This window comes from Diuraphis noxia, unplaced genomic scaffold, assembly GCF_037042655.1.
Source record: "Diuraphis noxia isolate RWA-SAM2 unplaced genomic scaffold, SU_Dnox_SAM2 contig0003, whole genome shotgun sequence".
Lineage (NCBI taxonomy): Eukaryota > Metazoa > Arthropoda > Insecta > Hemiptera > Aphididae > Diuraphis > Diuraphis noxia.
The window spans coordinates 50,510,260-50,535,626 of record NW_028301713.1 but is presented as its reverse complement, the minus strand read 5'-3'; the positions used below and the strand labels follow the sequence as shown (position 1 = coordinate 50,535,626).

The window sequence follows — 25,367 nt, the reverse complement described above, 5'->3', positions numbered from 1 at the left end:
AATAGCACAAAATCAATAAAGAAATAAACATACAAAGGTAATGTAAGATTTGATATTTCGAGGATTGAACATTAACGTATGGAAAAGCTTAAGTTTAGTTAATTATAATATAAGTAAGCTCTATTGCTAATTCATTTGTTTATTTTAAAGTAATTTCATCATATCAATTTCGTTTCATAGAAATTAATAAAATGAAAATACGGAAATATCATTTATTATTTAGGTACCTAAAGAAATTATTGTAAGTACTTTATAAACTGCAATCTGTAGACGTGTAGAATACACTAATTTAGGATGTTAATAGGTCGAGTCAAATATCGCAAGAAAATACAACTTTGTATGAATTTTTATCAGAAAATAGAATCTCCTCCAAAACACATTTACTTAAAATCTCTCAACAATACCTACCAGATAACCTAATTTGGCGTTTCAATACATTCTGATGCCATGATCTCTTTAAAAATTAACTCACCTAAATAACTAATAACCTCTGTTAGCAGGGCTGTATCAAGAGATGGCTTCTACTTCTATTCTTTGTTATATCAATAACTATTAAATGTATTACCTATCTTCAATAGACATTTTTATTTTGGTGTAGTTGTCAATAAAATATAAATTTTACAAAAAAAAAAATAAGTAACCTTTAACTTTAAACTCATACAATATTTAGGTAGGTATCTATTAAATTTAACGAGTTATTAATACAAATAGTTGACTTACGAACTAATTTGATATAGAATAGTAAGTTCGCGTCTAGCGTTTACTGTGAAGAAAATATTAATAACATAAGCTTTTAAATTTCAATAATATAGTGGTTATCTGAACTTTTTAAAATTTTAAATCACTATTTGAAAATAATCTAGGTATAGAAAAATATAGTGTTTTTTGGTTATAAAACAGTGAACATATGCTAAACAAAATTGTTATAAGTGGAACCAAACAATATATCATAAAAAATTATCGTTATGTGCATATTTCAATCATATATAAATGTTAGAAGACAATGTTTTCAAATTAATCTAACCATTAGATAAGAAAATACTAAAAATTTCTACTAATCACAGTTGAAATATAGGTAAAATGTTCATAGTTATAAAAATTAAAAAGTCGAGTATAAATTAAATGTGTTAATTAAATCTATATGTAGATAAATTAAGATAAAATGGTTTGTTGAATAATATTAATAATGTCGTAATTATATAAAAAATTGTTTTATTTATTTGTAATAATAACATAATACATGCATCGTATATTTTCAATAATTTATTCCACCTGCCGTATGACTAATATTACTATAATAACAAATGAAATAAATCATTAAAATACTTAGTATTTTATTTTTATTTTTTTTTTTAATTATACATATACGAGTATCTTCAGCAACATAGGTAATTGAGCTAGGATAGGTACCTACTAGTATCATATTATGGGCCAACAGACCATTTATACTTAGAGTCGTTTTTCGTATAGAGTGCTTTATCATTGAATTAAAATGCTACACATCCAATGACTTATTCAATGACTGGTAAACTCGATACCTATAACACTGTTGTAAGTATATGCATATAAGAGCGATTAGCTAGTTACTTGCCCATTTTGTTTTTGTTTTCACCGCTTTATGATATGATTTACATTTCATGTATAATATTGGTAGTTATAACTTTAATATAAAAAAGGTAAAATAATATAATAATTATATGTGAACGATGAATCAAATATTTTGTGGGATTGTGTCATCACCAAAATTGAATATTCGTTATTTAAACAAAACAAATAGAAAATAAATTAATACATTTTGTATAGTATTAAAAAAGTTTATCATGTTATATTATTACTAAAATAGTTTGCCGTTACATATTTTTTCAAAATAAAATTATCTATAACTAATGATTTATACGTTGTAATAATAATAAAAATGATGCAATTTGGACAAGTTTTACGGTGTTTCGTGCAGAGTGGATTTTAGCGGAATGTCATAGTTTTTAAATTAAATTTTTACATTTATAAATGCTAAAAAGTTTATGATAAAAATTACAAAACTAGAGATTAGTGTGATGATTGATGTGAGCTCTAACTTTTCCAAATAATACAGCTTGACATATTTAGATACGATAACTTTTAATTTATTTTTAATTTTAGTCATTAATTTTAGTGTTCTATTCTTAAGTTATGATATATCTTTTTACATATTTTAACATAATATATTAATGAAAACGAAGGATCTAAAAACGCCAGAACCTCAAAGGCAAAAAGCTCGTACTCTTCATCACTTCAACAACACGAAAGTGGGTCCATCTTATTCCAATATAACTTCAGAGCAACCAACAAACATTATTTCTGATACTATATCTACATTTCTGACAGAAATGAAAATCTTATTAAACCCTCTACTCTCTCTTCTTACCGTCCCGTCCTAATAAACAAATTCACAACGCATTCCCTATAAGTTATTACAACCAATTACCAAGTACGTGTCTATGATAAATTTTCGGGGGGGGGGTTGAACCCCTAAATCCCCCCTGTATACGGGCTGACAATTATATTCAACCTATTTATGTAATCTACACAACCTTATCTGTATTTTAATGTTATTACTATTATTATATTCTTTGGTTTTTTTTCTCATATTCTGTATACTCAATATTAAGTTCTAATATCATATTGTTAATTTAACTACAATGTAAATAATATAATTGTCGAGCTGTAATAGTTGATTCTAAAAGCTAATAAAAAAAAAAAAAAAAAAAAAAAAAAAAAAATGAAGGATTTGATTTTTAATACAAATACATAGCTTAGTAATATCTGCATTTTATTACAGTATTACTATAATTGATTATAAATAGTGCTCGGAAGTTGATGACCTTAAAAACAATAAAAAATTCCCTAAAAAACTATGTAAATATGACATAAAAATAGCAAAAAATGTCCTAAAAAATTACAAATATTAGTTTTATATTAATAAAATACATTTTTTTTTAAATATTTTACTCTATTTTACTATAAAATTCAAAATATGACATAAAAATGACAAAAATGTCCTTAAAAGAGGAAGATAAAAAAATAAAAAATATTTGTTTTATAAATTTATCAAAGCTTAAAATTATTTAAAAATTAAAATTATTGCATTGCACAATTAGAGAGAGCGTATTTTATGTTATCGAAAGTAAATGAACGACGATTATATGTTAATAAATATTTATGATTGAAAAAAAACTTCTCTCTACGTCCACCGTGCACTTAAGTGATTGGGGAAAATCTGAAATGTACCAAATCATCCGGAAAACATTCACTTGAAGCTTCTCCACCATTTAAAATTTTTGAAATTGTTGACAACAACAAATGTAATCGTCGAGATGAAAATGAATAGGTACTTATCTTAGCCTGTGGTAATTTCTAAGTTTTAAGTTATCGGCATAATGGTCGATAAGAAACGATAAGAAATCAACTTGTGTGAAATCAGTAAAAATGACTAAAAATTTAGGAAAATTACCTAAAAATTTCAAAAAATGACTTAAAAATTAATAAACACCAAAAAATTCAAAATAAAAATTAGTTATTCAGATTCACATGCTTATGAAACAGATTTGTAGCCAGGAGAGCATCGTCTAAAAAGTTCCAAAAAAAAAATGCAAAATGCATCAACTTCCGAGCCCTAATTATAAATAATAATTATTATTTTTAAGTTAATGTTTATTGTTATCAAATTTTCATAAGTAAAAATTTTGTTCAAATCTCGATAAACTAAGTATTTAAAAAAAAAAATGAAAAAAATATATAATAATATAAATTTAAAAAATATTTTTTTTCTTTTTAGTTAAAAATTGCTAAATTTGCAATCTATTCAAATGAGTAGGTATAATAAGTAAATTAAATGAATTAATTAATATGAAAAATGGCTTGAATGACTTGAGGGTGGAAACAGTTCAGCAATAGTACTTCCCTACTTTGATGGGTTTTTATGGCAAACCGTTTTTTCTTATATTTTATTTTTCTTATTATTTAAATAAGAACGTCTATTAGTCATTTTTATTTGAGTCTTCTTGGTAAGTTGTTGGGAATGGTAATAGATGACATATTATGTAAAATTATCGGATTTGGGAATACGAATCAAGTTTGGAATAACATTTTTTGGAATTTCATATTGCTTCTTCGTAATGGTAATAGTTGATATTCGTAGATCGTTATGTAGAGCATTTATGAATCATTTACCATGAGGCCACAGTGATTTTTCTAAGACATTTAGATTAAAATGTTTGAATTGGTCTTATATTCGAGGGTTTGACTTGGCACCAGATCTGAGTGTTTTATGAACATACGGGAATTACAACTGTTTTGTATATCAGAATTTTGTTTTTTAGACGCATGAATGGAGATCATTGTGGGCGGAGAAGATGTAGGCGAGTACTGAATTGCATTATTTTATATTTTGTACTTCGGGGTCAAGATATTCGTTTGTCCAAATGAACTCCAAAGTATTTAGTTAAATTTTAAATTGGTATAGGTATGTCATTGATGAATAATCGGAAACAATTGTTTTTGTTGAGAGTAAAATTAACTTGGATGATTAGTTTTCGTATATTTATATTATATAACCTAAAATATGTTCTAAGCTTCATAACTAATTTAAGATCATATCAGTCAACATACATTTAGCTTAATACCTAAACAATATTCTAAAACCATTATTATATAAATTTCAAATTAATACCTAATTATATCTTTAAATTAATTCACCAAATGTGTTTATAGGATAAAAATGTTTTAAACATATAATTTCTGATTATAAATTGATATATTATGTTTTTATGTTGTTTATTGTGTTATCTATATAAGGCAGGTATAATAATATTGAATTATTGAGCATGGAATTATTTTTTTTCAATTTTATAAATTATTTCCAATAATTTCACAAATAAAAAATTAATAACTTATTGAAATTACTGATAAAATATTCAAACTTATAGTACCTAATTCATTAATGGTTTAATTAAAATTTCCAAATCCAACTAAATTGAAGGTACTTGTAAAAAAATTTTTTTTTTACAACACGGTAAAGTGCGTAAGTATTGAAAATAATAATAAATCAATGGCAGTCTTCTGTGACTTGTTGTGTATTACGTGATTTCACAAAATAAGATAAAACGCAATAATAGCATTGAAATATTGTATTTGTTGAACAAAACTTCGATTTAGCTGAACAAAAAGCATTTATTATTCTATTCAATTACACATAGGTACCAAGAACCAAGATCTTTTGAGTTATTTAAAACAAAAAAATTTATAATACATTATAACAATTTGGATGTTCTAAATTTTGAAATCTGCTGTCAGCGCTTCGAGTAACCGATGAAATACAACCGTCTGCTGCGTAATTTACGATTTGAAAACTTACGCCTCCGTCGAAACAATGTTGTTTATTCTTTGTGGCTGCTTGATTTCCTATGGGACATTGTGCCGAGTTAGTGGCATTTTACCAAATTCCAGATTTACGACTGCTCTGTAAAATAGTTTTGGATGTTCGTGTACGCAGTAGTTATATACTGTGAGCTGTGGTCGCGTACGAAAGAGATGGAAGGGATAAAAGATCAACAAGTAATGAGATTTTAAATAATGATAATAATGATGATAACAATAACGATGATAAATAGCTTAAAAACAATCATACTGCAATAATTCTTACCTAGCGATGGTTTCGCGAATATGCTTTTAACGAGACAACAGGTGATTTTTCGGTGTCTATTCAAGTGCTCTTTTTATATTTTTTATAATTTATATTTTGTTGTTTTTTTCATCATGGGAGATTGCATGTGCACAAAATAAATTAATTTTGTTTAATCCCGTGGGAAATGCCTTTCGGTTGCATGTCAACCAATCCCTTTGGATTACAAAACTATAAAAAATTAAAAACCCTCGCAGAACAAGTACATATGCTTGTGGGGGGGAGTTATATATTTTATGGTTTTGCATATTATAAATATAATATTTATATTATGTAAATAGATTGTAATGACGCCTGTTCTATTGAGTGACATGTGCTAAACTTATTTGATCGTCTTTCGTGGTTACGCCCTATTATATAATCGTATACACTTGGATATGATAACTCTTCCCAAAATCAATTATTGGATTAACACTGTTATAGATTTAATGAGGTACGATGGTATACGCTAGTCTGTTTTACGCTCGTACCTTCTAAAACGAGAGTTCGTGTACCACAGCTACGGAATTCGATTTGAGCTGACTTCCTTGACTCGAAGCACTGTTCTGATTAAAAGGTAAAAACAAACACAATTATTATTATACACCGATCAAACACAGTTTTTTGATCGGAAACACTTCTTTTATATTTGCTTAAAATCAAATATATGGTAAAACACTTGGCCCTCCCTCTCACCGTTTGCTACAGTCATCGACACTTCCCGCTCGACTATAACTATCATACTACCCACGTCCTTGACGATTTCTCCGTGACAACAGCGAGACTGCGCCCCGTACTAAAGCGGGAAGCTTTATTTAATAACGATAAATATATAGTGTCGACTCAGTAAATTTTAACTTGACCTATTTTAATCATACTTATACTTGCTAACATACATATTCACACACCGTACGTTACAAAATAACGGTGAAGCACTAATGACTGTGCCGAGTATGACTCTCTACACGTCATCTTCTACACCTTTTTATGGTAGTCTCAAGACATTTCGTATAAAAAGTACTTCTATATTTATTGTTGTAGTATTATGGTTTTATTATACACCGTGAATATGCCCGATTGAGACAGATGAGCGTAAACACGGATAATATTATTAAGTATAATTACTGTTATTGGGGGATACAATTGTGATATTTTGATATTCTGCTTCATAGTTTGAGTTTTGTGATATAATTATGAAATAATATTATGTTCGAACAATTTGAACATTATCTTTTTAAAGTGGCCCAGGTTTAGACCAATTATTTGACAAAACATAAATAATAGTTCCATACAGTAATTCCATAATTATAAGTGCATCAAAATTGTAATAAATTTTGACAAATTGGTAGATTTATTGTACCGAGTGACTACATTAACACTATAGGTACCTATAGGCTATAGATAATAGATATAGTATAATATCTATATGTCACATACAAAACCCGGAATTGTACATTTCACAATTTATTCAGTGGTTCTTGTACATAATGTGAAATATATAATGTTGCTGTAAAAAGTAACTAAATTCTACAAGTTACATTTTATACAATTCACGACGTACACAATAACCACTGTACAGTGCAAACATTGTGGTATAAAATAAGACGCGTGAAACTATAATAAGAATAACAGTTTTGTTTTTAACGTATTTTCTTGATAAATATTACATATCAGTATATCATGTAAAAATTAAAAATAGAGGTATCTGAGTCTTTGTATACGAAAATTATTGTGCAAATCGCAAAATTTAAAAATATATTCTAAAAATTACAATTTTTTCATACAAAAAAAATATTATCATAAAACTATATATTACTTCAGACAAGTATAATTTCATTTAATTTGTCAACATAAAATCACTGTAGGTTCTTACATACTAGGTATTGTGTCATTGTTTATTTTCATAATCAAGTGAGTTATGACAGTGTTGTTTTATTTTACCTTGCACAATAATTGTGTAATTTCTTCTAAAACTAATTTACTTGATTATATTATTCACTTTCAGTTGAAATCCTGCTCTAAAATAATATCTTCACTTATTTCTGTTTCAGTTAATTCATAATTAATTAGCTCTAATGAAGAAATTACTTGCTCTAAATCATTCTCAGAATTTAATTTTCGATCATATTCTCAGGTTAGGTTATTGTAAGGAATTAGCAATGAAGCCAAGTTGTACTTTTCTGCCAAATAATACCTCAAATGGTGATTGTTTAACACCAGAGTGATAGCTAATATGTTAGATTCCACATAACGAGGGATATAGAACTCATAAGAGATAATATTAATACTGTTAGTACAGTTTCACGTTTTTTATTTTATATCACCATGTATACAGTGATTATTCTACACATCGTAAATTGTATAATGTAACTTGTACAATCTAGTTACTTTCTACAGCCACATAGTAAAAAAATTGCAATGTGTACAAAAATCACTGTAAAAATTGCGAAACGTACAATTCCGAACTTTTTATGTAATATATATATATATTATATACCATTTCATTAAATCAATAACATACCATAGATATTACTTAAATTATTATTCCAAGTTAAATTTTCTTATTTTTTTGTTAAGTTGTTAATCAATTATCATGTTTGGGAGGAGGGATTCTATATACATGCATTTCAATCTAGGAATAAAAATAAACCAAGATTGGGCTGAGTAAAATTGATACTCAATTTAGTAATATTATGTTTATCAGCATTTGATGAAATAGATATATTAGTTACGATAATATCTTCCTGTAATAATGATAAATGGTAACAGATTGAAAAATTATTTCTTACATGATTTAATTTCAACCGTAAAATTATTTGATTTAAAATGTCTAAATTTGCACAGAGATATAATATTGTAATAAAAATATATATTATGAATATTATTTGCTTTGTATTCATCTAAGTTAAAAACCTATACAAACATTAATTACAATAATTTCCTTATTTCTGGAAATTATTTTCAAAATAATAATTGTTTAAAGTTGAATAATATAGGTGTAAGTTACCGGAACTTAAGTAAAAGTTTACGAAAGGCATCCAAAATATAATTTTATAGTATAATATATGAGTTGTAATACAAAATGAAACGTAATGTATTTTGAGTCCACGAAGTTGATGTGAATTTTCTTCAACCGATTTCCAATCAAATAAAAATAAGAATAAAATTCATAATATAGGATCAATTTCATAGCATGCTGACAACACATTAGCTTAATATTATTATCTATACGAGCTATAATGATTTTTATACTTTCTATAGAATTAATATTCCGAATTGTTTGGTACCTAAAGAAATGTGCAAATAAAATATTAATGATATTATCATTAAAAATCATTGAACACGATAGTTCACATATAAACTATCTATAATACATAGTATACTTGGACTCATGTCTCAACGTAACCCACCAATCCCCTTTAAATTTTTGACAGTATGATTGCATTAATGAGATACAGAGAACGTGAGTCATATCATCTCCTTTTTATCAGTTTGACTGTAATGGTATTCTTCACGCAATGTATTATTCATGTAACTTGTGTGGTTACCCATTTAACCAGAAGTAGACTAAATAACAATAATAATAATAAAAATAATAGTTACAGTAATAATAATCATAATATTTTGAAACTAAGAAAGAACGAAAAAACTAAAAAAAAAAATATATATATAATAATAAACATAACAAAAACGTAAATATACTTAAAAACAATGAGAAAGAGAATGAAGCCCTGCAGAGACAGCGAGTGCAAGAGACGAATAAAATGGGAAAACAGTAGGGATAATACGAATAGACCCGGTGAAAACACACAGAAGCAGGAACACCACTATTATTAGGGTCAACTGTTTATGTGTAGAAACCACCTTTAGCGGTCCCGAACACAAAATAATGGTTTTTGTAGTGTATTCAAATAACGTATTATTATGGTTGGGCATAGTGTTAAACCTAAAATGTCCCTTAGCATAAACATACAAAACAGGGAAAACGATTGCTATGTATATATTATTATTATTATTTCTCTAAACAACGAATTTAATAAAAAATAAGCATAGCATTATATTTATTTTTTTAATTATAATAATTGTCATGACGGTTTTTGTGATTTCTACGTGGTTTCAGCGCACTAATATGTTTGTAATAATTTAATTACCAAACATTTTTGTATAATATTATATCATTTTAATTGATAAAATGACCTGTAAATATTAAAATAGTTCATAATTTTTAAAATTAAATGTAAGTTCAGAAAAAAATTGTTTCATTTTTATTTAAAAAAAAAAAGGTTGTCGATGTTTAAAAGCACCATTTCTATATTATATTAATTTGACAAAATATAAACATAATATTTGTTGTAGTCGTTTAAAATTAAGCTAATATTTATATATTTTACAATATTTCTGTACCAATCTCTTTTTCCATTGTGTATAAAAAAATTTCATGTTTACATTTATTTTGAATTTTTTTCACGATTTAAAATTTATTTTTTATCAGTGAATGAAATTTCAGTTTTATAGTGTTATTGAACATGAACAATTACCTAACAAAAAATACAGAAATGCTAGTTTATATATCTATAATTATCTATGGTTATCTATTTAACATAAGACTCTCATAATTAGTGTTATTATAACGTTAAATGGATCACTTTCACACTCATATTCATATTATAGTACTTGAATAGCTATATAGATATGTATTTGGTAATGTACGGATATATTTAAAAAAAGTTTGGAATTTTAGTAATGGATGTACAATTAATCTTTAAATGTTTCAATAATTTGTTTTAGGTATTTTTAAGTCTCGAATAAGTTGAGTCGATAATTCTGCATTGGTCGACGATACAATGCTTAAAATAACGGTGTTTAAAATATATTCTGTTAAAATATTTAACGTGTTAAGTTATTACAACAAGATATGATTGCAAAATGTATTCTCATACGTGATAAAATGAATATATTAATGAATGTAACATAAAATTAGATGTTATAGATATATTATCTAAAAACAAATTCGCTGCTTGAATAAGTTGGAAAAATTTATTTTGTAGTCATGTTAATATTTTTATTATTTTATTGGCTATCTAAACCAATATAATGTTTTTAGTAATAACTCATTACTCAGACATGTGTGAAAATAGTTATATTAAATATTTTAAAATCAGAAAAATCCTCATTGCACGCAAATATTACTATATTTACATGAAAACTAATTGTATAAGTGATATAAATACAGAACAAATTATTATAATGTCTACGTGTGAGTGATATAAAGAATGGGAATAATTCAAACCATTTAAAATATAAAAATAGGTTTATGTTATTTTTTTTATTGAAATAACAGAGGTTTATCGCACATGTGTGAACAACGTTAAAACAGTATTTTCCCCCCACCTCCATCACCATCACCGACCGTTAGCATGCAAGGTGGACGCGATCAAATGAAAAATTGCCTGTTAGACCTTACTTCTTAGACATAAATCGACATGGTACGGGGGTCCAATCAGCCTTGAGCTCGTTTGGGTGTGACAGCATGACAAGGCACTTATGTATAGGTCCGAGAAATCCGGGATTATATGGGATATATTGGTAAAACAGGTCCTAATGAGTGTGTGTACACGTGGGTACGTGTGTAGTTTGACGATGGGGGTAGTGATGGGGTGAAGTGGATTGGAGGAGAGACCTTTCGGGCAAATTAATAACCAACGGCAGTGGCGTCAGGAGCAGACACCCCCAGTGCACCGATCGTCGTATACACGCGCCACAGACTTACCCACTCGCCCACACACACACACGCACACACGAAACTTATATGAATTCGTGTGTGTATATGTTCCGAATCGGGGGGATGGGACGGTGATGGGAATTTTCCTCCGCGTTGGAGGCAGACAGTATATACCGTACTGTAGTAGTAGTACCTAGTGCAGTATAGTAGAAGCCGTGGCCATAAAACACTTCCTATGCTCGTTATATACTTCACAAACCGTAAAATATACGATTTCGTACGCCGGATTAACCCAACCACGAGCAGCTAACGACACAAATAAAACAACTACGTTAATGCCGAGCTTTCGCCGTCTCCGCATATTCGGAGAGTCCGGTCGCATTTATTGGTAGAATAGTTTCTTCGAATAGTTTTACGTATGTGGGTGATTAATTGTTTTTCTGAGTAACGAAAAACAATGAGCAAGGCGTAGAAAACTCAAAAACCCCACGCGGTTGTTTGGGTTATTGAATATTACATATTATATAATAATTTAATACCTAACATAATAAATTATCGATATCCACTTAAATATTTTGGCGCACAAATCAATTCATGTAATAGTGGAATTACACAAAGTGATAGTATAATATTATTATGTACATTAATACGTACAAATTGAATAACGTGTAATACGTGTGTACCATCATATTGTCTTGATAAGTAACGATTCTAAATCGTTTGCCTCGCCTTTAATATTCTAGTGACTAGATATTTCACTTTAAATGCATAATTTAGTATTGTGACTTAATATTACTTAATATATTGTATTCTGACGATTAAAAAATATTTACTCAGTTCACTGGGTGTTGATTTAATTTTATATTGTAACAACCATATAATTATTAATATAATTTAATTATATGTGTATATTATGATATTTATAAAATTCTCTATAAACATACTATAAGTTACTATCTTTTCAGTTGATACAACAGTATTCAAGATATTCGTAAATAAGTGCTTTTTCCATTTGCAAAAATACTATATTTAAAAACACAAAGTATTAGTATAATTATATGAAAATATTACTATAGTTACGTATTAAAATGTAATATTTATGTGTGGGATAATTATTAATTATTTACAAAATTATACTCATCACACTGATTATTCATTATTGTGTGGTTTTGAACAATACGATTTGAACATTTCAATTACTATTGTTTAGCAAAATCCATACACAAAAATATAGAGCACTATCATAGGTTAGGTCAGGTTCGTTTAAACAGGCATGAGTTGCTTAATTTTTCTTAAATGTCTATTTATATTTTTTAAATTTACGGGTTATTCTTAGAATTATAGCTTGGGTCTTATTATACTTATGTTCTAGATCAAACCCACATGCGTTGTTCTTTATTTATTGTTATAATTAATAATAATAATAGATAACAAGCAAATAAAATAAATGCTTAATAATTCCTATCTAGTATGAGTATCGTGTAATAAAACTAAAGGACATAATAAATTATTTGAAAAAAAAAACGTACATACTTATTTAATTAATTTAAATTTCAAGTTTATTCTAAGTTCCTAGATTTATTTCAAATAGTAGCTAATTTAATGTTTAAGTAGTTTAATTTTATAATTAAGGATATTTATTCAAGTTGTAATTTAAAATAATTATATTGTGTTGTTTATTTTATCATTACGTTTAGTTGATTAGTGTTTTTCATTTTTTCCATATTTAAATCGCTATTTAGTATTTTTTAAATAATACGTATGTTTACAGTACATTTTTCATAAAATAAATATTTAAGCCATACTAAATAATGTTTTATCAGTGACACGTCATTTCTTGTTGATTTATTGAACGTATAATTTTTGATATTTATAGCGTTCATTAATTTATTATATTACAGCAGAACAATTTAACTTATTGCTGTGTAACATAATTTTAAGTAGAAAAAACAATTTATTTATTTTCACATTATTAAAGTATCACTTTGATTTTATACTCATGATTGGACAAAGATCATAGGCGTGCGCAAGGGGGATGCCGGGTATGCCATGGCATCGCCTGCGATCGCGGAGTCAGCTTGTTTTTTTTTTTTACATTTTTATAAACAGAAATCAGTTTAGAAATTTTTGACAGTTCAGGCTACGTATTTTATTTATTTTTTTTAAATTTTTATCAAGTACATTTCCATTGATAATAGAAGTTGGGATAATCCCGAATCCGACGATATCACCGCGACCCGGCGATTGGCATCCCCTGCGAAAAAAGTCTGCGCACGCCTATGACAAAGATATTAAACAAAAACTTTTGGCGTAAGTATCTGATCACATAAATTTAATTACCGTCATGAGCATAATAATTATATTATGATCACGGTAAATTAAAATTGATATTTAATTGCTATATTCAGTTGAAGTTTTTCTTTTTACATTTTCCATAAATCAGCTACCTACCATCGGGCATCAGAATATTTATGCGACGAAGGGAGAAAATGATTGACGTTACCACGAAAAATCCAGGACGCTCTGGTGCAGCACTTAGGAACATTCAATACATATAATATTATTATATAGTTATAGCGTATAGTGCTTTGTTTATTAACTCTTCAATGCCTTCAGGAATTCATTGATGATGATGATGATATTATATTAAAACAGCGAGTGCCGAGTAGACATGCCTAATGAATTGTTAATGTACCTACCTACTCATATACGGGTCACAGCCCCTTGGAAATTGTGTTGCGTCATAATATTCAATTCACCACTGCAGCTCTTTTGGCCGGAAGCACCCTCACAGCTCTGAGGGCTAGTGGTGGTATAAACTTAGGACTTGAAAAAACCTGAAGCTGTCTACCCACTTATTCTACCTTTCGTTTAACGCTCCGTTCCATATATCACACTGACTCCGCTGCAACTAAATTCAATGTGATTGCCTTACCTACAAGAGTGTATCCTGCATTCCTGCCACCGCCATCCGTTAAGTGATCGCTTACAAAACGTGTCGTATTATTGTCTATAGTTGCAATAACTTAACCTTGATAACTCAAAAATCTCGTAATTTGACGTCTTGTTTTATTCATTTGACATATTCAAGTAATCGAGATTCGACTGTTTATGTAACATAATATATACGTATACTCTTATGGTATAAGCGTTATTTTAAAAGCAATAATTAGCATTCTTGATATTACAAACACACATCATTGGACGGAAACACGCATTTCGCCTCTTATTGTTCAGGTGAATCGAGGTACTGGGCTGGTAGGTCGGACGCATTAGTTCGAAAGACGCGCAATAACGGCTTCCGTCATCTACTTCCGGTTGTGTAGCGTAACGCGACAAAAGTTTCCACAGTTTTTCCGTTTGACACACGCACGCACACATGTATGTGACGAAAATCCCCACTGTAGTTTCACCCATACGAATGTGAGCAACAATGTTTCCTTCCGCAGGACATAATATCATTACTGTTATTGTAATACGTGCAGTATATAGTATGATAATATACAATTGTGCACCACGGAATATCTATCGTCAAACTTTTCGCCAGTCACCGAAGCACAGAAAACTGAAATCGGTTATAACGACGCCTTTTATTATAAGTGGTATTCCCATAATCTAGGGTATACTCTCACATAAATGTGTTCCATAAACACTCAAGATGTTCTTAAAAACCACAGTATATACACACTCAAGTTTCAATGAATTTGCCAAAAAAAATTTTTAGTGTCTTTGTTGAAAAGCAATAAAAAAAAGCGAATAAATCGTGGATGTCCCTCTGCTATACAGTAAGTTAGGTTACAAGTGGGTTACTGTAATGGATGGAATTAAATTTGAATCCAATGGCATTATATCATTGCATACAAAAAACGATTCTGAGCGGAGACGGTTTATTTGTCTAGGATATATTATAGATCATAAAAATGATCGAATCTTAGATTTAAAAAGAAAAATTTTTATGAACTTCTAACATAAAATAATTTACGAATTTTCGTGATTTTCACGTATGTTGTCAAAATTCAAACTTTTGAATGCATATAAAATAAATTGTGACTATATATTTATTTATTTTTAACTGCTATTGAAAAAATATATTAGGAGCCTTGTATTAAATATTTAAACTTTTCTACCCAATACATTTCTATCGATGTTTATGGAAAAAAAAAACTAAAAAAGTTGAAAAATTAAAATGTCAGTAAACAGCTCAAAACAAATATAATATTTTGTAAATTATATAAAATATATAAAATGCTTATATAAACATTCAGTGAAAATTTCAAGTATCTGCGGTCATTTGTTTTAGAGTTAAACCAAAATAAGAAAATCGCTAAATGTGAAATCCAGTGAAAATCCAATGTTGTAAAAATTTAAATTTCAAACTCTCATAAAAATTTAATTTGCATTTTCGACGGACATTTTGTTTATGATAGAGATTTACAAACTTTTAAGGAATCTAGTATTAAATTTTCAAATTTTAGATTTTCAAATAACATTTTTTTATGAAATTCTAGCTTAAAATAATTTGCGAATTTTTGTGATTTTTACGTATTTTGTCAAAATTCAAACTTTGAATGCTTATAAAAAAAAATTGTTACTATGAATTTATTTTATTTTTTAACTGCTATTGTAACAATATGTTAGGAATCTTGTATTAAATTTTCAAGCTTTTTTACCCAACAAATAAATTTTTATCGATATTAATTTTAAAAAAAACTAATAATGATCGAAAATTGCAAATAGTTCAACTTAAGTCAAAATTTTTTTTAAATTGCATGGTCGATAGAATAAACTTATATAAGCATTCGGTGAAAATTTCATGTATCAATGGTCATTTGTTTTAAAGTTATTTCAAAAACCATAATCGATTTTGTCGAAAACTGATTGTGTGTAAAATTGCCTTTTTCCTTTAATTTTTAGTTTGTTTATCCAAATTATTTAGAATATTATTATTAAGAATTTTTAAGTTTTGACCCCCCAAAGTACCAACTAGATTCACTTTCTGATCGATCGAGGTACAGAAGTCGAAAATGAAATCAATACATTCCTCGCTCCACTCAGAATCTAAAATTATTTAAGTAAATATAATTATGTACACATACATTTATTATTTGAAAAAAAAATGTGTAAATAAAAATTTCTTTGAGATAAAATTCTTTAGTGTGGAACTAAATAAGAGATATGAGAGACTTTTTTTCTATCATCCTAAGTTTTTTCATTGGAATCACCAAAATTGTTCTGAATGTAACCTTGTCAATGAAAACATTTACGAGTATTGCTATAATATTACAACTTAACATTATAGTAGAATAATTTTATCATTGACGTGGTCCTTACCCCCCTCCCCCCCCATGTACGAGATACTAAAATACATCCGAACACGGCGGAAGTCGATAACGATGATAATACAAGGTATGATGTTCATTATCCGTCGTCAGAGTCGATCACGCATTCATTATTGACACTATGTCTGATAATAATATTATTCGCATATTATAAAGCCGGTTCAGTGACCGATGAATTTCCGTGACATTCTTGTCTTGACATTGGAAGCATTTTCAATTGATTATAAGTGATGATTATATTATATTATGTATACTATAATAACATTATATTATCTACCTACAACAATGAACATCGATTTATTAGATTAAAAACGATACTTGTTAACGACGGCGAGGAATCTTATTTTTTTATCAATCATTTATTTTTGTTACATTTTACATTATTAATGTATATATGCACTATTTTAACCTTAAATATGGAGAGTTATCTGTTTCTATTGAAAAAAAAGATCTGAAAGAACAATGAATTTCGAAAAATTGTAACAACAAATCTAAAATTTAAGAAAAGCTTACTTTTCATGGATAATATTATGTCCTATATCAAAAGATCTATAAATATTATATTATATATAGGTGACATTTGATTTCTCAATAATTTAGTATAAAATATAAACTAAAATAATTAATATATACAATTTAAAATACTTTGGGCATAACTATAAAAAAAAATCTTATAGCATAAACAATTTATTTTATATTTATATTTCATATTTTAAACATTATTCAATGCACCTATACAATTATTATTATAACCAATCTTTTAATAATTTAATTATTATTGATAAATATTGTACATTCCATTATCATAGATATGTTTTTTGTCATAATTTATTTAATCAGGTGATAACGAATATTACGGTGGTTTTAATGCACATTCAACTTTAAAAAATAAAATGATTGACTCGTTACTCAAAATATACCCGAGTTTTCATTCATCAAGTTATATAGTGAAATACTAGTCATAACTCACAGTTAAAGTTCCACCAATTAATTGCTAATTGTTGGAGATTTAAATATTGATTGCTGTTTTAATAATATCAATACTTGTACCTCTATATCCGTTTAAAACTTAACACCATTATGGTTTTGTGGTTTTGTCATATCCATACAAAATAATATAATTATTATATTTGAAATATTATGAAAAATCTAAAAAATAATGTATAAATAAATATATTTATACCTATATAGTTTGATGAATTTGTCAGTGTTTGAAATTTTGAACACTAAAAATATATTTCATAACAAAAGTAACCGTAATTATTGCAATACAATCATTATTACCAAATAAATCTCTATTGATTATAATCATAATATATCGTGAAAATATACATCGCAGTATGTACAAATACAAACAAAACACGAAACAAAATACAATCAAAAAGAGTGAGAAAATGACAAAAAAAATCAAGCCATTTGCTTCATTATTTATTTAATAATTTAGTATTACAAATTAATTTTTAAATAATAATTTTAAGTAGATATTAGCAAATAATATTATAATAAATGAATGTGTGGCGTAGTGCTTGACATCAGTCACAAACGTGTTCTGAGGTCAACTGTCAGCTGATATCACTAATTATTTATAGTGAGTACCCTTTTTTTTTTCCGTTCAAAAAACCAGGAACGGGTGGGAAATGTTTAGCACAATACTGCCACCCGGTCCCGATAGTGAGTACCCTAGTTTTAGTTGAAAATCCCAGCCACATATTCATGTGTTCTAACCAACCATATACTCTCCCCTAAATCTTAAAAAACGACTAAACAATTTTCAGGCTTATGGCCTTAGATTTTAAATATTTAACTCAATAAAAATAAATATTTGTAATAATAAAAAATAAAAGTGTGTAAGCCAAGTTGTATATTAAGCACATTATATTGATCTATACATTGCCTAAGAATTATTATTAAAACCACGAAATATAAATATGTTTTACAGTGAAAAAATTATAAATTAATTCAGTTTTAAAAAATTGTGGTACGTAAAACAGCAAATAATTAATATTATAAACGTACAAAAATCTAGCAGTAATAAAAATGACATTCAATTACATGATAATTTGTGACAGTTATATAAAAAAAAAATTTTTCGGTTGTCGGATTTGAGTGATAGAGATGATATTGTTTTTATTTAGTTTTTATTTATTTATTTATTATTATTATTGTTTACTCCCGAATTCGGATACAATATTCGGCAGGAATTGAACCGAATCGAATAAAGGTTTCACGGACATGAAAAAAAAAGTTTAAAAACCTGTATAGTAATTCCCCACTGAGAGGATATAGAAATGCAATAACAATGACACCGGCTTTTTTTTAACCACTGACGCGTATTGACCGGATATTTAGCTTTTATTTTCAGGGGACTTTCTATTTTTCGATTGGAAAAATGATAAAAGGTAGAGGAAAATACAATAAAATGGTCAACGTGTTAAAGTACTCAAGTATATTGACATTTCAGGATTCATGTAGACACTAGACCCTCAAATTCTTAGTGCCAAAATAATCTGCCCCTTTTAACTTAGGAAATTATTTTTTTCGAGAAGTTTAAGGAGAAAAAAAATGCTACTTTGATGCATATAAGGTATGTATTCTAAGAAAATATTTTTTAAATTAGTTTTTCCTAGTATTATATTAATATCATTGTCAAATATATATCAACTGCAGTTATTATGATACCTACCTTAGCTAGATCAGCACCCCCAATAATATTAAATAAGTCATAAATATTATAATATATAATTATTTATCAAATTATCAGTAACCTCTTCCTTATAATAATGACTTAAAAAAGAAACAAAAAACACTTCTCAAAATCCAAAGTCATTCAGTAGGCTAATAATTTACTGCTTTCAGGTTTTATTAGTTTTCGAAACAATTTGGGGAACGATAAGAAATATATATAAGGTATAAAAAAAGAGCTAATCTTAAATAATAATAAAATTGAAAATAATCTAATTACGGAATCTATTTTTATGGAGTCTTATTCTCACTGTTGCTATAAAACTCGTTCCAGAAATAAAGTAATTTTTTTTCTAGAATAAAATCAATAAGTTAGTTTAAATAGTATTTTATTAAATTTTTATAACTTTAAACTGACTTAAAAGCCGTCCCGCTACAAGAAATTCTGAAATTTTATTTGTGATGTTGAACTTAAATTATTTAATGATAGGACTGATTAATAAATATGTGTAATATTGAACCGAAATACACAGTGTTACACTTGTGAATGTTTTGAAGTTCTGTGTACTCGAAGAGGATGAATTTTGAGATTAGCATAACTCGAAATGACTATAATATGTGTGTATTCACAAAAAATAATAAAAATAAAAATAGCTTACACACTTCAAAATTATAGGAGAATAAAAATTGTATTAATAAATGTTGAAATAAATTGTAAAACCACAATGTTTCAATAAAAAACAAATTTTATTGAAATAATCACCCATATAAAAAATTGAAATCCAGTGATGGTGAAAGTTCTTTGTTTGTATATAAATATAAATAAATAAATAAATATATATATATATATATATTGGATAAAAATGAAGTCCCTGGGCGTTTCCTTCTGCGGAAAACATAAAAAACCATCCATAACCCTAAGCACGGTTAGCCCACGTAGATTATTAACGGTTTTATGTTGGCAGAGCTATCCCGTAGCAAACGGCTTGGAAGCATTTTAAAATGGTAAATAATATTAAGAACATTAATCCGTGAAAGGATAATTTACAACCGCCTCCTTCCATTCATGTGTCAAAAATGTATGGCTCTTGCCACGACGAATCCGGATAAATAATCAAACTAATCTGAAATTTTGAAAATATGCTAATATTTATATCATATTTACGTTTAAAAATATATTTGGGATAAACTATTATTCCTAAATTAATTTTTACTTTTTTCGTTTACAGATATAAAGTTACACAGTATTGAAACTTGAAGAACATCAATAACCTGATACTACTGGTAAGTTATAATAACATAATATTATCGTAAAATATTTATTATATATTTATATTTGATTTGATTTTCTATGTAAATAGATTTTTGTAATATATTTTTAAACTATTAATTACTTATAATAATTATTTATGTATTTTATTACATTCTTTATTTCTATGGAAATTTCAATCCATATATGCCCAAACAGTAATATTAATAATTTGTAATTAAAATCATCAAAATTAACTGATATTTATTATTAATATTATATCGTACAAGTTGGTCATACAATACAATTCCTTAGCATATACATTAAATAAATTAGAAATGTATATAGTTATATATACTTTATAATAATATTTGTGTCATACAATATATTATTATAATATTTGATGTATTTTATATGTCTAAAGTTAACGTAAGGGTCTTTTTTTATAACTTATTTAAGAGTTGTGTACTACAAAATACAACTGTTTTAACGTCAACGATAAGAAATAGAAATAATAATTTTATATTATATACACATAATATATATAGATTACATTGTTTATACTGTATACGATATAGTTAATTTAAATTGCACAAGTTGTGTGAGTAATCATTATCAACCAAACCGTGCAATAATTTCACATATTAGGTATAATGGACTAAAATATTTTTGGGTTTTGTACGTACATTTTTGAATAATATATAACACTTGTATACTGATATAATAGTATATACATAATATATATATTTATAAATATATACAACTTTTTTTTTAATATTGTAGTTTTCACAAAAATTTTGCAACCCATAATTTAATGAAAATTAAATAAATATAATGAGCCTTTACTATACATATTTTAGATACTTCAATTACCTACAATTTTGAAAGTTTAGATAATATTATAAACTAAACTAAAAATTACTTATTGCAGCATAACAAAACAGTAAAATATTGTTTCAAAAAATTTCAGAGCTCAAAATAATATATCATTTCCTTTCCAAGTACTGAAGTTTTAACTCAGTGTGCTTAAAATAATGGTCCAGGAACCAGTGACGCATCTAGATGGAAGGGGCTTTGAAATTCAGTCATCACCTTGCCACACATACCTACTTCGTTTATTTAAACTAAATGGCTGTCGATATTTATACCAAATCTTATTCAGTTATGGTTTCACTGGTGTAGTCGGTTAGCTATTCCTACTACACCAACCGGTCTTGAGAACCGGGTTGTTTGATCGATAAAATAAAGTTTCCTAAGTTATATTTTACAGGTCCTATAGGAACTTATTACCTACGTTCACAATTGAACACGATATAGCAACGAAGGCAATATTTATTTAATGATTGACTAATACTTATATTATATATTACACTATCACCTGAGAAATTCTGTTCTTGAGGGTAGTATATTGAAGATTACAGGTAGGGGTGTACGAGTTAGACAATTTAATTATGTGGGCTTTACCGTGGTTCAGACTTGATCGTGTTACAGACTCGACTGTCTGGCTGTGCCAATAACATAATATAATATTATCGTACTCTAAATATTCACTCAGTGTGACATAAATTACGAGTCAGTAATCTATAAATCATTACGATCCTCACCACCCATCCAAAAAAAAAAAAGTTTTTATACTATAATCGTAGATTATACGCATTATTATAATAAACATTACTTTGTATTTTCATAAATATAAATTACTATATTAAGGTTTTTTTTTTTTTAATTTGATTATTGTGTTGGATACATAATATCATATTGATTATAAATAATCAATGATAATATTTAAAAAATATATTATATACTACTTGATAAGATTGTGACGACAAACTATATTGATTAGTTATTGAAAATTGTTATTAAATTTATATACCAACTAGTGGTATGGTTGGGTTTTCGATTGATAACAACAATACGAATAATTATAATTGTAATGATTGACTTTCAACGTCATGAAAGTCAAATTAGTGTATTCATATTTGTGAATGAGGGAAAGCACGAAAATTCGTTAGCTACTCAGCCCTCACCAAATAACAGTCACGAGTTGCGTGCCCACTAGGAGCAAAAAGAGTCGAGCATTATTTTTGTTATTTTGTGAACATCACAAAATTACGTGGTTATAATATCGGGTAAAGGGGTACGAGATTCGAATGAAATCTGCCCCATAATAAATTATACATACAAAGAGCGAAAACCTGAGCCGGGCGGGTTTGATCGAGACGTGTGAGTATGTGTGTGCATGTGTGATTCTGGGACGACGATTTGATGGTACTTTTAGCGCCTGTGACGGGCCGAATACGTGATAAGAATACGGAAATGATCGAAGAGCGATGGGGGGTAGAGAAGTGAAAATCATCTTGGTGACGAGAGCGTGGCGACGGCGGGGGGTGTATATAAGACGACGACGATGACGGTGGGAAATCGACATCTGCTCGAGGGTCGATAGCGAAAACTACTCGCGTGGTCTTATACACACGTGTTTCACTTTTTTTTTTTTGATCCGCTTTTCGTTAGCCAACTTCAGCATATTGGATTTTGAATTACAATCACCTCCACTGTATCTACCTCTACTACTCTAGACACATCGTGGGTCCCCCGAGTCAGATTGTATATGCTCAGGCTTACGCGCGTATACAGGTTAGTCTATACAACCCTGGCGGGAAGTGGAATTTCATTGAACTAGCTAGAGTCATGTGCTATAAAATATTATTATGATGAATGATAATAATATTATTTGGAATGCATTTATGGCAGTTGGATTTTTTTCTTAAGAAATCAATATCTTAAGCCAATCGACCGTATCAACTACAACTGTGACCCAATATAATATTTATTAATTATAATATTGTTTGTAACTATATTATATACTTACATTTAAAAAAATAATATATTATATTATATACCCATAATACTATACTCAACTTGTTTTTACCATACTATGTTTGAAAACTTTTCATTTTATACTGATAATATAATTACAAAAACTATTATTAGTAATACAAATATTTTATAATTTTTTTTTTTTTTTTAATATTATATTTTTTTAAACATAATATAATGCATCACTCAGTTGTGTTCATAAACTTATTACTCATACTCATGACTTTTACTTCTGATAAAAAGAAATATATTATTTTGAGGAAAATTCAATTCTGTTTGAAGCTGCAGGTTGTATTTCAGTTAATTTTTTATAATATTATTTTATAATCGTTTAACACGAATATTTCATATGTTCAGGTATAAGTTAATATATATATATATTTTTTTTTTGTGAATATATCTTACTAAATTAATTGTGTGTATAAGATCATTGGTTATTTAACACCGTTTTGAAACCGTTGTGAATCAATAGTACAGTGGTTTTCTTGTTTATTATTGGAAATCTATCGATTTTCGTTCGTTCTCGTCGCGCGTTTGTCGGAACGTACTTCACAGTTTTATAATAAACTGGTAGGTTTGCATATGATCAAGTATTCTACGGATGTATGTAAAGATATTATATACTATAATACTCTTGTGGTAGCTGTTTTCGTTTCTTGATACTTTATTTTATATATCAGCTTCCGCCGATACAAAAATATCCGAGAATGTAACAAAAGAATAATTTCGTTGTGTGGAAATATTACCGCGTTTCGATATGATTAATGTTAAGTAAATTTTCACCGAACATAAGGTTGTTTTTAATATTGTTTAATTAAAACTGCAGTATCAGTGAATAATTTCTGTTATAATACAGTATTTGAGTGTTATATCAATATTGGGACCTCTTCCGTTAATTCACTACCACTTTTGGTTTTTTTAGATTCTGAGCGGAGCAAGAAATGTATTGATTTTACCATGATGTGTGTGTGTGTGTGTGTGTTATTTTGTGTCTGTCAACACGTTTTGAGGCAGTAAAAGTGCTTCGATGTTTGACTTCAGTACCTCGTTTGATCATAAAGTGAATCTAGTTGGTACTTTGGGGGGTCAAAAGTAAAAAATTACCAATATTTTTCTTAATAATTGGGATGAACAAACTAAAAATTAAGGAAAAAACGGGAATTTTTACGCACAATCAATTTTCGGCAAAATCAATTTTCGTTTTTGATGTAACTTTAAAACAAAATATGCCCATCGACACATGACATTTTCACCAAATGTTTATGTAGGCATTTTCTATATTTCATAAAATTTTCAAAATATTTTGATTCGTTTTGAGTTGTTTACTGACATTTTAATTTTTCAACTTTTTTAGTTTTTTTTTTTCTGTAAATATCGATTAAAATTTATTTGTAGGGTAGAAAAGCTTGAAAATTTAATTCAAGATACCTAATATATTTTTACAATAGCAGTTGAAAAATAAAAGAAATTGTCACAATTTTTTTAACAAGCATTCAAAGTTTGGATTTTGACAACATACGTAAAAATCACAAAAATTCATAAACATTTTTCTTTTTAAATCTAAGATTATATATACTTGAAATTTTCACTGAATGTTTATATAAGCATTTATATACCTAATTTTCAAAATATTATAATTTGTTTTGAGCTGTTTACTGACATTTTAATTTTTCAACTTTTTTAGTTTTTTTTTCCATAAACATTGATAGAAATGTATTTATTGGGTAGAAAAGTTTGAATATTTAATACAAGTCTCCTAATATATTTTTTCAATAGCAGTTGAAAAATAAAAGAAAT

General features: G+C 27.5%; 1 protein-coding gene across 3 annotated transcripts in view; it reads left to right on the top strand.

Moving 5' to 3' along the window:
• The window catches only part of LOC107168447 (opioid-binding protein/cell adhesion molecule-like), a 337,823-nt gene that overhangs the window by 155,840 nt on the left and 156,616 nt on the right, over positions 1–25,367 (top strand). For 2 of the 3 annotated variants that reach the window (XM_089224027.1, XM_089224026.1), the window contains one exon: positions 20,671–20,725. The gene's annotated coding sequence lies outside the window, so the exon portion shown is untranslated. Of the gene's footprint in view, positions 1–6,142; positions 6,276–20,670; positions 20,726–25,367 lie in introns of all 3 variants that reach the window. The other variant, XM_089224028.1, reaches the window with a different exon arrangement.